The sequence below is a fragment of the Homarus americanus genome, unplaced genomic scaffold (genome assembly GCF_018991925.1).
Source record: "Homarus americanus isolate GMGI-L3 unplaced genomic scaffold, GMGI_Hamer_2.0 scaffold23578, whole genome shotgun sequence".
In the NCBI taxonomy this organism is placed as follows: domain Eukaryota; kingdom Metazoa; phylum Arthropoda; class Malacostraca; order Decapoda; family Nephropidae; genus Homarus; species Homarus americanus.
In genome coordinates, this window is record NW_024733231.1 from 2,398,724 (window position 1) to 2,411,503 (window position 12,780).

Below are 12,780 nucleotides of genomic sequence, written 5' to 3' on the forward strand. Positions count from 1 at the left end.
TTCCCCAACCCAACCCAACCTGGTTCATAATCTGTCCCAACCCAACCCAACTCCAACTCCAACCCAACCCAACCTAACTCCAACTCCATCCCACCTCAACCCAACTCCAACCCAATCCAACCTAACCTAACCTTAACCCAGTCTTAACCCAACCCAACCCAACCTAACCTAACCCAACCCAATCAAACCCAACCCAACCCAACCCAATCCCAACTCCAACCCAACCCATCTGACAGTATCCCACAGGACCCCCATACTACGTTTAGGGAAGTCTTTATTACTGCCAGTAGTTAGGAAGTTATAAAAGTAAGATAATATTGAAATTAACAAAACCAATTGTATTTAGATCGTGATATTTATTTAACTGCAGTTGATTACCACGGTGAATGGACAACACAATAGCTCTTGTTTATATCGCTGTTGTGGTGACTGTTGTGGTGATGTGGTGACTGTTGTGGTGATGTGGTGACTGTTGTGGTGATGTGGTGACTGTTGTGGTGATGTGGTGACTGTTGTGGTGATGTGGTGACTGTTGTGGTGATGCGGACTGGGTTGTGGTGACTGTGGTGATGTGGTGACTGGTTGTGGTGACTGCTGTAAGTGATGTGGGTGACTGCTGTGGTGATGTGGCATCGTTATGGTGATGGGTGACTGTTTATGGTGGATAAAAGACCATAGGGGATGTGGTGACTGTTGTGGTGATGTGGTGACTGTTGTGGTGATGTGGTGACTGTTGTGGTGATGTGGTGACTGTTGTGGTGATGTGGTGACTGTTGTGGTGATGTGGTGACTGTTGTGGTGATGCGGTGACTGATGTGGCGACTGTGTGTGTGTGTATCCGGAGAAGATTTAGTTGGTGACGTGTGTTCCTTGCCTTACCTCATTCCTCCTCCCTGTCCCTCCCCCCTCCATCACCCCTTCTTTCCTCTTCACCCTTTCTTTCCTCCTCCCTATTCTTCATTTCTTCCCCCTTTTCCTCCTACACTCCCTTTCCTCTCCCTTCATCTTCCTGTGGTGTTTTCTTGCTCCTCCTCCCTCCTTTCTTTCTCACTAGCTCCCTTCCTTCCCCTCTCTCCCACTTTTCCTCCTTCCTTCCTCCCTCTTCCCTCCCTCCTCCCTCCCTCCCTCCTCCTCCACGGGGCACAATTAGCCTGATCACAGATTATGCAAAACGATTTAAAGCCAATCGATGAGATCCATGCTAACTCCATCAAGCATTAACTCTTTGTGTGAGAGAGAGAGAGAGAGAGAGAGAGAGAGAGAGAGAGAGAGAGAGAGAGAGAGAGAGAGAGAGAGAGAGAGATATCATTGGAAAAGAAGGAATGAGAACGAGAGGAAATCGTGTATTTAAAATCTGGGATGTCGATAGATAGATAGATAGATAGATAGATAGATAGGTAGGTAGGTAGATAGATGCAGGCCGAGTCCACCGATACACAAATAAACCAGTCGAGAATAAAATTAGGTGAGGGGAAGAAAAAAAAAAAAAACCCTATTTATCCCCTCAGAGTTCCAGCGAGATTAATGTATCTGGTGACAAACATTTGAGCCAGGTTCGCAAAATGAGTCCCCCAATTAAGATCGCTCGGGCCTTCCTACTTTACCACTGATGTTAAGCCACCTGATCCCTGTGCGGGTAACTAAATTTGACCCACAGCCGCAGATATTTCTTAAGTTTGAACTCGCATCTAATCCACAACAGCCCACGTCCACCCCCACAATGCAGGTACCAGCCAGTAGCCCACGCAGACTTCTTCTTGAAGCTACCTCTTTCACCTTAATGGCTTACCTACTTGTCCCACCTATACCTGCATAATCTCTCTCTCTCTCTCCTGTTTATTGTATCTCTCTCATCATATGTCTTTACCGTTTGTTTACAGGATGAAGTGAGCCGTGAAATACAACAGTCTAGGATGGGTCGGCGAGTACCCCCGCCATTTTATCATATATGCTGCTCAGGTCTTTCATGGTCTAGGAACTCAATTGTATCTAAGAACGTAATATTTACATCCTCATGAATCACAGAGTATAACTACGTATTTAGATAAGGCATACAAGCTTGTGAATATAACAGTATGGTTTTGATGTTAAGGTGCTTGTAATTTATTGAGAAGAGAGATACTGGTTCTTATTGAGAGCAGGATTACATCAAATGGTGTAGTTTTAGGAGGCAGTAATGAACAGCCAGTTTGGAAAGTGTAGATATTAAACAGAGTTGATACTATTATCACTTAAACAGTCCACCAGTCTTAGGAATGGGACCAATTATTATTATTATTATTATTATTATTATTATTATTATTATTATTATTATTATTATTATTATTATTATTATTATTATTATTATTATTATTATTATTATTATTATTATTATTATTATTATTATTATTATTATTATTATTATTATTATTATTATTATTATTATTATTATTATTACATTTTCGCCCCCAGGCCCCGATGTGGGTCAGTGACCTGTGTCCGGGTGGGCTAATCCCCATAAAAAAAAAAAAAAACTACTGGTAACATTATCTTCATGGGAGACCCGGGTTGATTCTAGCCAGTATCACAATATGTACAGTGCATGTATATGTATTTGTGTGTTCGCATCTGTGTGTGCGTGTTCGTGTGTATGTGTGATTGATTTATTAAAAAAAGTTTTAAGGTCGAGATCAGGGTCACAGAAAGTTTAACAAATAAAAAGTTCGGTCATAATTCTCGAGGAAGAGGACAACCAGAACTTCAGTTTAGCTCCAACAAAAATTTCCTTGCCGGTGATCATCCTCAGAGGCGAACAGTTTGGGGTACGAAAGATGAAAGAGGAAGGTCGTGTTGGGATTAGAATTAACCTCCAACCTTAAGTCCTGAGACGTCTAGCTCTGTCGAGTTGGTCTTGGCCGAGCAGATAATCAAAGGTTATATTTACTCTGATAATAACGTAATCTTTTAAACCTCTTTGAAATATGTCCGAGAAAAATAGTGAGTTATAAATGAAAGTGGTGAAGTGTTATACAGGGACTTGTGTTAATATGACCTGCTGCAGCGCCCCCCCCCCACCTCAGCCATGACAGGGAAGCTAAGTACCTCACTAGATATTATCCACAGTCGAATTCACGAGAGACAAAGGAAGTTCATCAGTCATATTTGGCATACATAGTCACCATGACAACCCCAGTAGCTGTAATATTTTATGGAGGATCAGATGGTCGAAGATCAATGCCAGAGGTTTATAAAAGAGGCATTATCTTGGTCGAGTGTGGTGTTATTATTCGACATGGTGGGGGGTGTTTCGTGCTGGCCTTAAAGCTTTTATTTTATTTGGTAATATCAGGTGTTAGACAGTGTGGCCATGTGCTATTTGGTGTTATTACGTGTTGTGTTGTTCTCGTGTGTTAGGTCTGATGTGTTAATGTGGCATAATAGTGTTTTATCTGGTCGTGTGTTCTGTTGTCTACATGTTATCTATGTTTCTATGTGTTAAATGATAAATGATGTTTAAGTGATGTGGTAAGCGGTGTCTTATGGGTTAATTGTAATGTGTTTTTTTTATATGTTAGATCATGTTTTCATAAGATAACTGCATTACTGTAGGTGTTATGTGTTATTATTGTGTGTTAACCGGTGTTATCGTGAACTACTATGTGTAGTATGTGTTATGTGCAGTATGTGTTATATGCAGTATGTGTTATGTGCAATATGTGTTACTCTCTCGCGGTAGCTGGTGTTTTCATGTCTTGAGGTATTATTAAGTGCTCTTATGATGTTGCTTTGTGCCTCCTGGCCCTAACCTAACCTAACCTAAACTAACCTAACACAATGCAACTTAGCCTAATCTAACCCAATCTAGTCTAGCACTTAGAGTTAGGAACTGCCACCTCCCCCTCCCCCCCCCCACACACAAGGGCTAGTCCTCATCGTAATTACTAAGGTTGTGTTAGATTTGGTTGGATTAGATTAGGTTAGGTTAGGTTTAGTTAGGTTAGGTTAGATTAGGTTAGGTTAGTTTAGTAAGCGTTAAATGAGGATTGGTTAAGTTAGTTTAATTTTGTTTGAGGTTGGGATAGGTTAGGTTAGGTTAGGTTAGGTTAGGTTAAGGTATTCCAGGCAGTGACGTACCCACCGGTCACCACACCTCATGTTCTAGTCATAGGTATTTAGTACAATACCTGGTAAAAACTATGTAATTAGTTGTGGAATGTCAGGTAATCCCATCTGGTAGTCACCTTTGTAACTCTTGTAGCTAATTTCTTTGTAGTTTCAGTTGGAGTTACTTGCAATTCTGTTTGTAGCTCTTTCACACAAACACTATATACTATTCTTATTTATTTACCCAAATATATGAACAGTTTGTTGTAATAATGACGAATTAACAGATATTAGACGACTGTTCTTTTATGAGAGAATATAGGAGGTAACTTACAGAGCTCCTGTGCCACGTTTGTTGTGTGTGAGATACTGGGGTCAAGGCCACTGGGCAAGATGACCTGTGTACATCAGAGGTGCGTGGAGGACATGGGAAGTCATCTAGCCCGCGAGAAGGAAGTGATAAGCTTTGGGGAGTTGGGTTGTGTAAATTAAATAGTTGCTTTATGTAGATAGCCCACATTTGTATAGAGTATAAGATGTCGTGTACGCAAATGTGAGTGTAAGCTGTCGTGTAACTCTTGAGTATAAGGTTTGGTGTGAGTAACTGTGAGTGTAAGGTGTGTCCGTGACTGTGAGTGTAAGGTGTCGTGTAACTCTTGAGTATAAGGTTTGGTGTGAGTAACTGTGAGTGTAAGGTGTGTCCGTAACTGTGAGTGTAAGGTGTCGTGTAACTCTTGAGTATAAGGTTTGGTGTGAGTAACTGTGAGTGTAAGGTGTGTCCGTGACTGTGAGTGTAAGGTGTCGTGTAACTCTTGAGTATAAGGTTTGGTGTGAGTAACTGTGAGTGTAAGGTGTGTCCGTAACTGTGAGTGTAAGGTGTGTCCGTGACTGTGAGTGTAAGGTGTCGTGTACATTCTTCTGAGTGTAAGGTGTCGTGTACATTCTTCTGAGTGTAAGCTGTCGTGTACATTCTTCTGAGTGTAAGGTCTACCAGTTATTGCTCGTCTAGTGGAAGACGTCTTGCTCTCACGACCCCTCGACCTATTGGACCAAAGGTTCCATAATTAACACACGTAAACTTGGACCATTTTATCAGCTGGTAGGGAGGTTACCTCTAGAAGATCTCATGTATTTGTTCGTCGTCAGAGGTCAAGGGTTACTGTGTTAAAGGTTATTTGACAAATGATAAGCTACCGCCTTTAAATTAGTAAGTTACATCTCAACCTGCTGGTGAAGGTCTCGGAGGATACATTTTAAATCTTTTGAATTTCTCACTGAATTATGCTCGTTTCTTTCCTTATATCGTAGAAAAACTTTCATCTGTTATACTGTCTAAAGCAGTGGTTCAAAACTGGGGGCGCGCCTCCCCAGGGGGACCCGAGATTAGCACTGGGGGCGGGGGTGAGGATATGGTAAAAAACAAATGGGCGGCGTCATGTGAAAAAGTTTGGGACCACTAGACTCTAAACTTGAACAGACCCACACTGTCCCACCATTAATTGTAACAGACCCACACTGTGTGGTGTATCAAGTCCACACTGTGTGGTGTATCGGGCCCACACTGTGTGGTGTATCAAGTCCACCCTGTGTGGTGTATCGGGCCCACACTGTGTGGTGTATCAGGCCCACACTATGTGGTGTATCAGGCCCACACTGTGTGGTGTATCAGGCCCACACTGTGTGGTGTATCGGGCCCCGCACTGTGTGGTGTATCAGGCCCACACTGTGTGGTGTATCAGGCCCACACTGTGTGGTGTATCAGGCGCTCACTGTGTGGTGTATCAAGTCCACACTGTGTGGTGTATCGGGCCCACACTGTGTGGTGTATCAGGCCCACACTATGTGGTGTATCAGGCCCACACTGTGTGGTGTATCGGGCCCCGCACTGTGTGGTGTATCAGGCCCACACTGTGTGGTGTATCAGGCCCACACTGTGTGGTGTATCAGGCCCACACTGTGTGGTGTATCAGGCGCTCACTGTGTGGTGTATCAAGTCCACACTGTGTGGTGTAACAGGCCCACACTGTGGTATAACAGACCCACACTGTGTGCTGTAACAGACCCACACTGTCTGGTGTAACAGGCCAGGCGTGCACCTCCCGCCTCCCATTCATACCACTTCATACCTCCATTTCTCAGGCAGAGAACTTTCTATTCATTCTGGTAAATGGACTCCCATTCACGTGGCACTCGGTGCCAGGCACAGTGCTCGGCCACCCGCCTCTCCTGCTGCTGCTGCTGGGCTCCAGGAACCACTTGGTGTGCCGACGTTAACAAGGAGAGCCCCGCGGATTATTATACTGTTACCTCGCTCCTCTGCTGCTGATCCACGCCGGCAAATGTACTTTATTTTGAGCGGGATTTATCACTACTGGACTAATAGGCTCAAATTCCCCCTTTTTTATGCAGGGTTAAAACGGCCCTCTCCGTGTTCCTACACAGGGAGGGAAATAGTTGAGCGGGAGAGAGTGTATAATGAGTGTTGGTTTTAAGGCCCATGTACAGGGTAACGGCGCGAGGGTTGACAGTGGCAGGGTAAACATCATCCTCGTTAGCCAAGTTGTTCGCCCGTTAGGAAAATTGTTTGTTCTTAGGGGAGATTTATTGTTGTGTTCCCGGGAAAGTGTTTTGTAGCGGGTGATGATGGCGGGTTTTTCTGGTAGTCTGACTCACAACTGTATTACCTGTGTGCGTGTGTGTGTGTGTGTGTGTGTGTGTGTGTTGTTGGGTGTGGTGTGGTGTGTTTGCGTGCGTATTTTTTGTTTCCGTACCAGAGATGACATTCCGACACAGAATCAACGAGAAACATGAATACATTATGAGTAACTTTAATCCGTAAAACTGAGGGTAGGAAAAAGGGCCAGAGGAAGGCAGATGAATGGAATTAATTAGAAGCTGTGGTCCCCGGAGACTCACACAATCTGGGAGGTTTGGTAACGACAGCCCGACAGCGTGGAGGACCGTGGGCACCAACCCTAAGAATACCACCTTGATTTGAGTAATGCCTTATTGAGGTTACTGGTTATTATAGTGTTTTCATTAAGTGTTTAAGTAGAATGTTTGATGAGTATGAGTTACTAAAGGGGACTGACTATAGCTACTCGGATTAAATTGCTATAAATATTGGTGAGATTAAAGATGCATTAAGGTTTACAGTATATAAATTTTTCTATAGATGGCAAATTTACACTAAAACCCCATCATTGTTGATATAATTTACCTTCCTAATTTACGCTTCTCTTTAAAATGGTGCAATTTTTGTGTTTACCGAAATTGCCATCGTCAGGTAAAGGACCAATAACTAATGCTCACATGGGATGATTTTCTTAATTCTACCTTTGAAACATAAGAGATGGGATGCTGCAGTAAGTTTAGTGCTTACAGGAAACGTTGTTCAGGTAAATACATTTTATTGGTGAAATTAATATAGATCTGTTTAAAGCCGAGACACCCCCTACCCCTCCTCCTACACAAACTCTCTCTCTCTCTCTCTCTCTCTCTCTCTCTCTCTCTCTCTCTCTCTCTCTCTCTCTCTCTCTCCACAAAGTTTACACGCGTATATATTATAACTTCTTGCCGTTGTGCATTTCCTTCTGCTGTGCCAACACACTCAGATCCTCTTCCTCTGCCAACAACACACACTGATACTCTTCCTCTGCCAACAACACACACTGTTCCTCTTCCTCTGCCAACAACACACACTGATACTCTTCCTCTGCCAACAACACACACAGATCCTCTTCCTCTGCCAACAACACATACTGTTCCTCTTCCTCTGCCAACAACACACACTGATACTCTTCTTCTGCCAACAACACACACTGATCCTCTTCCTCTGCCAACAACACACAGGCAGTGACAGCTCTGTGTGAATTATTTCCAACATTATCACCAAACCTTGTCATCAGAATTCAATCATTGTAATCAGAAAAGTTGAAATTTTTTCCCCGAGCTTTTGAGTGAGACTTATTCACGTTGATGAGTCCATTATTTTGTGTCATCGAGATTCTCCAGTTATACACCTCTACACTATACAGCCAGTCATTTACTACAGTTACCCATGGTCCCAACACAACCAAAGACAAATGTATTATAATCCTGATGCCCTTCGAGGTTGAGTATCACGTAAATAATGGTCTTAGATACAGAAATAATATCCTCAAGGACAGGGTTCAGGTTGTGTCAGTAGCAGGATGTAAAGATATATCCTGCTGGGGTATTGTAATAATTATGTCCAGAGAGATTCAGGTCAAATTATGAAGGAGATATATCAGTTGTGTGTCTACTTTGACTGTCTTAGGTCGCGGTGTCTAGCTTAGGATCTCTACTCATTTCTTCTTGTCGCAACATGGCCACCCTCTGCTGCTTAGGTCCATGAAGACTCCTAATGACTTGATTACGTTATTTAAGGAGTTTTATGGACGGAGGAGTCACTCAGGTCTTAGGTGTCCAGGTCTTAATGACTCGGTGACGTGAGGAGAGAGCTGTTGTTGCCCTAACGTTACCGATTCATTCATAAAGTGATTCTGTCGTTGCTACATGTTCCAAAAGGTCATCGAGGGGCGGAACACTATACCTGTGGACAACTGTACCTATAAGTTACTCCAAGCATACATCACTCCTTTATCCTGTAGCAGTTTGGAGTTTTTGTTTTGTATTTTGTATTGAGTCGCCGTAATTTACACCCATAAGTTAACACTGGTGACGCTGGTCCTCTCTACACAAGGGAATATTCTTTTTAATACGTGATCTAGTTTTCCCACATACAAGTTCTGCTCATTTTATTTACACATCTGACGCCATCCTCGGTATGTGTATTACTTGACCTTTTAATGTCAAGTGTTTAGGTCTGTAGGTGTTGACTTTGTAAACTTGTTGAACAGCAGAATAGTTTAAGAAATGTTCATCTTTAATCCCACACTTTCGCTTGCCTCCTTCCGGCTTTGTGTCCGTAATAGTAATTTTATTTGTTTTGGTGGAGATGATGTCGATATTTACCTCTGTTTCTTTCCAAGGAATTGTTAAAAATCCTTTCTTCAATAACGCTGAACTACCTAAGACGACAACCTTCTCACCCTCCTCATCCCACACTCACGCCCTCCCCACCCCTCCTCACCCCGCATTCCCCACCCCTTCCTCACCCCGCACTCCCCACCCCCCTCCACTCCCACCCTTCACATCCTCCCACCCTCCTCATCCCTCCACACCCTCCCACCCTCCTCACCCCCACCCACCCTCCGCCCTCTCCCTCATCCCACCTCCCCCACCCTCCTCTACCCCCACCTCACACCCTCCCCACCTCCTCACCCCCCACACTCACACCCTCCACCCTCCTCATCCCACACTCACCCTCCCCACCCCTCCTCACCCCCACACCACACCCCTCCCACCCTCCTCATCCCACCTCACACCCTCCCCCCTCCCCACCCTCACCCCCCACTCACACCCTCCCACCCCCTCCCCCTCCCCACCTCCCACCCTCCCCCCACCCCTCCTCATCCCACCTCCCACCCCTCCCACCCTCCTCACCCCCCCTCACCCTCCCCACCCCTCCCATCCCACCTCCCCACCTCCCCACCCTCCTCACCCCCCACTCCCACCTCCCCACCCCTCCTCACACTGCCTCCCCATCCCCTCCTCACCCCACTCCCACACCCCTTCCACCCCCCTCCTCATCCCCACACTCACGCCCTCCCCACCCCCTCCTCACCCCACCTCCCCACCCCCTCCTCCACACCCCCCACCCCCCCTCCTCACCCCCTCCCACCCTCCTCCCCTCCTCATCCCACACACTCCCACACGCCCTCCCCACCCTCCTCACCCCACACTCACACCCCCCCCACCCCTCCTCATCCCTCCCCACCCCCTCCCCAGCACCTCCTCACCCCTCACCCCTCCTCACCCCTCACACCCCTCCCCCTCCTCATCTCCACCTCCTCACTCCTCACCCCCTCCTCACACCCTCCTCACCCTCCTCACCCCGCACTCACACCCTCCTCACCCTCCTCACCCCGCACTCACACCCTCCTCACCCTCCTCACCCCGCACTCACACCCTCCTCACCCTCCTCACCCGCACTCACACCCTTCTCACCCCACACCCTTGTTGTTGCCCCGTGAATATTGGGATCGGTTTAATATAAATTGGTTTCATTGTAGTGAAAGTTGGGTTCGAGTTTGTGGGAAGACTAATACAAAGATTTAGTTGTTATGTCCCTTTATTCTCTTTGATAATTGTTTAATTCTTTTTCGTTGATGTTTTGTTGTTGGTCCACAGATGCCGGATGCTGTCAGGCGTCCAAGGAATTTTGGTCGTAACTTTATCTGCACGTCATCCATTTAGTGATTCATTTTATTGTTCTTTAGGTTATTTCATTCGAACTTTGTTATTGTGTTCAGTTTTGTTTACTTAATTCACTTTCCTGCCCACTGTTTACTTTATATCTTCCTGCTTATACGTACATCTTACCTCTTTCTCCATTCACCTGCATTTAAGAAATTCTAAAAAATTTCTCAGTCTTGGCTTAAGTCTGAGGGATTGTTACAAATATACGCATGGCGGCTCGTGAGGGGCAATGTGGATATAACTCACCGTAAACTGGCCCTTACAAATATAAATTTCTCGTCTGGTCGGTACTGCACTCAATCCCCTTTGTTTTCCCACCTGTAAAGTTAGATAGCCATTCACAGCTGGGTTAGACTGGGGGGGGTGATAATCCGTGTACGAACCAGCAATACTTTGGATAGAAAACGAGCACTACCGCCGCGTCCCGAACAATATACAGGTTTTTGTAATCACTTTCTTCATAATTATAGAGTTACAACTGCTGTACACTCCATCATAGCTCTTTGTTGTGGTTCTCCTTTGGTTAAGCATCATATTGAAAATTTTGAAGATTTTTTCTATTAGTTTGTTTCAATACAAAGTTAAAACAAACCTAAAAGAGGATGACAGTGGCGGAGGAGCGGCCCAGATGGTGAAGGATTGTGGAGCTGGCAGAGAACAGTGTGTGAGGGAAGAAGATGCTAACACTAGCAGCTGTTGTCTTTGTTTTAGGCACTTCACCTGCACCGCACCTGTAAGTCTGTTTCAACACTAGAAACTTAAATAGACTCATCAGTTCACCGGCAAAATGACATGATTAATTTACTCCTCACTGGCGATCATTCAGGTGTACGGTGAAGTTCTTTCATGCACGTAGCTCGAGTGGAAGCCAAGAGTTATCACAGAGTTCATCACATTTGTTTAAGAGAATAAATCATCACTTATTTAGATGAAGTACACAACGAACATGGTTGAGTCTCCACAGCTAGATGATAAGTCGGATAAATTCCCACTTGAAACTCCATAAAGAGAAGTAGGTTGAGAGCACACGAAGAGCGGTTCTGCACTACATGATAATTGTCTTGACTCTCAAACCCTGAAATAGCTCGTAAACTGAGGCGAGTGTTGCCTCACACAACACCATGACTACATCTCTAAATTAGCTCGAGTATTTTCAGCAATTACTCAGGTGGATCAGAGCTCGTGAGTGGCTGCTTCTGCCTGATCAACACTTGATCAAGTTGCTCCATTTATCTCTCAAGTTACTGGAGGACGACAGCTGGAGTCTGAGGTACAAGCGGAGCATTTTTGTTAGGTGGGTAAGAGACCACCATGCCGGAATTGCAAACATTTTTGTAAAATTTTTGAGCCATGATTATAATGGCAACCGAACTTGGATGTCCAACTTTGGAAAGGAAAATTACAGGTATATCACCATGATTACACGGGTGTTATCCCGCTTAGTGTGTCGGGTCACGTTACGTTACTGTGACTGTTGTAAACTCGCTTTAATCTGTTGTTGACACAACATCTTAAGATGTCTGCCTGCATGACACAAGAGTCAACACCGACAGGAAGAATTTTCTTTCATTACATTTCTAATAGGTGTTGTATAAAGGTGGATCACACTAACACAACGATGTTAGTAATATTGTCGTCAACGTGTTGGAGAAAAGTTGCCGACATTATTGGAAACATATGGGAAATAATCACGTAGTCCACACCAGTTTATTTGACATATTTATGTTGGCAACAGTGTTCCCAACTCTTATGTTCCAAACATTTTAGTGAAATTTTAACAATATTGTTAATAACACAGTTGCCAACACATGTTCCGACGATGTTGTGTTGGTGTGGATCCAGCTTAATGCATAACCTACATAGAGTACCGTAGACTCTACATGTTGAAACACTGAAATACATGGCAACAATAACGACGTGATTTCCAGCCTTATCATGTGTATTACTGGAGTCTTGAGGCAATACATGTTGAGCTTGAGCATACTGAAGCATCCTAATACATCCTAGCATATCCTGGGGGATCCTAAGTCATCCCGAGGAGTCCTGTAGCATTCTGAGGCTTCCTAGGACATCCTGAGAAATCTTTGTATCCATGGAGAGACATCTTTGTATCCTTGGACTCTCCTGATTCACACTCCAGAGACTAGATCGGTCTCCTAACCTAACCTAACCTAACCTAACTAATTTATCCAAATCTAACCTTAATCTATCCTAAATTAACCTAACCTAATCCATTTTAACCTAACCCAAACATAATACCAATCACAAAATAACAAGAGTTATAGTGTTTCTTTTTTCGGTTGAGTGATTTTAACATCGTGAACAGAAGCAATACGAAGTCAATAGGGAAGA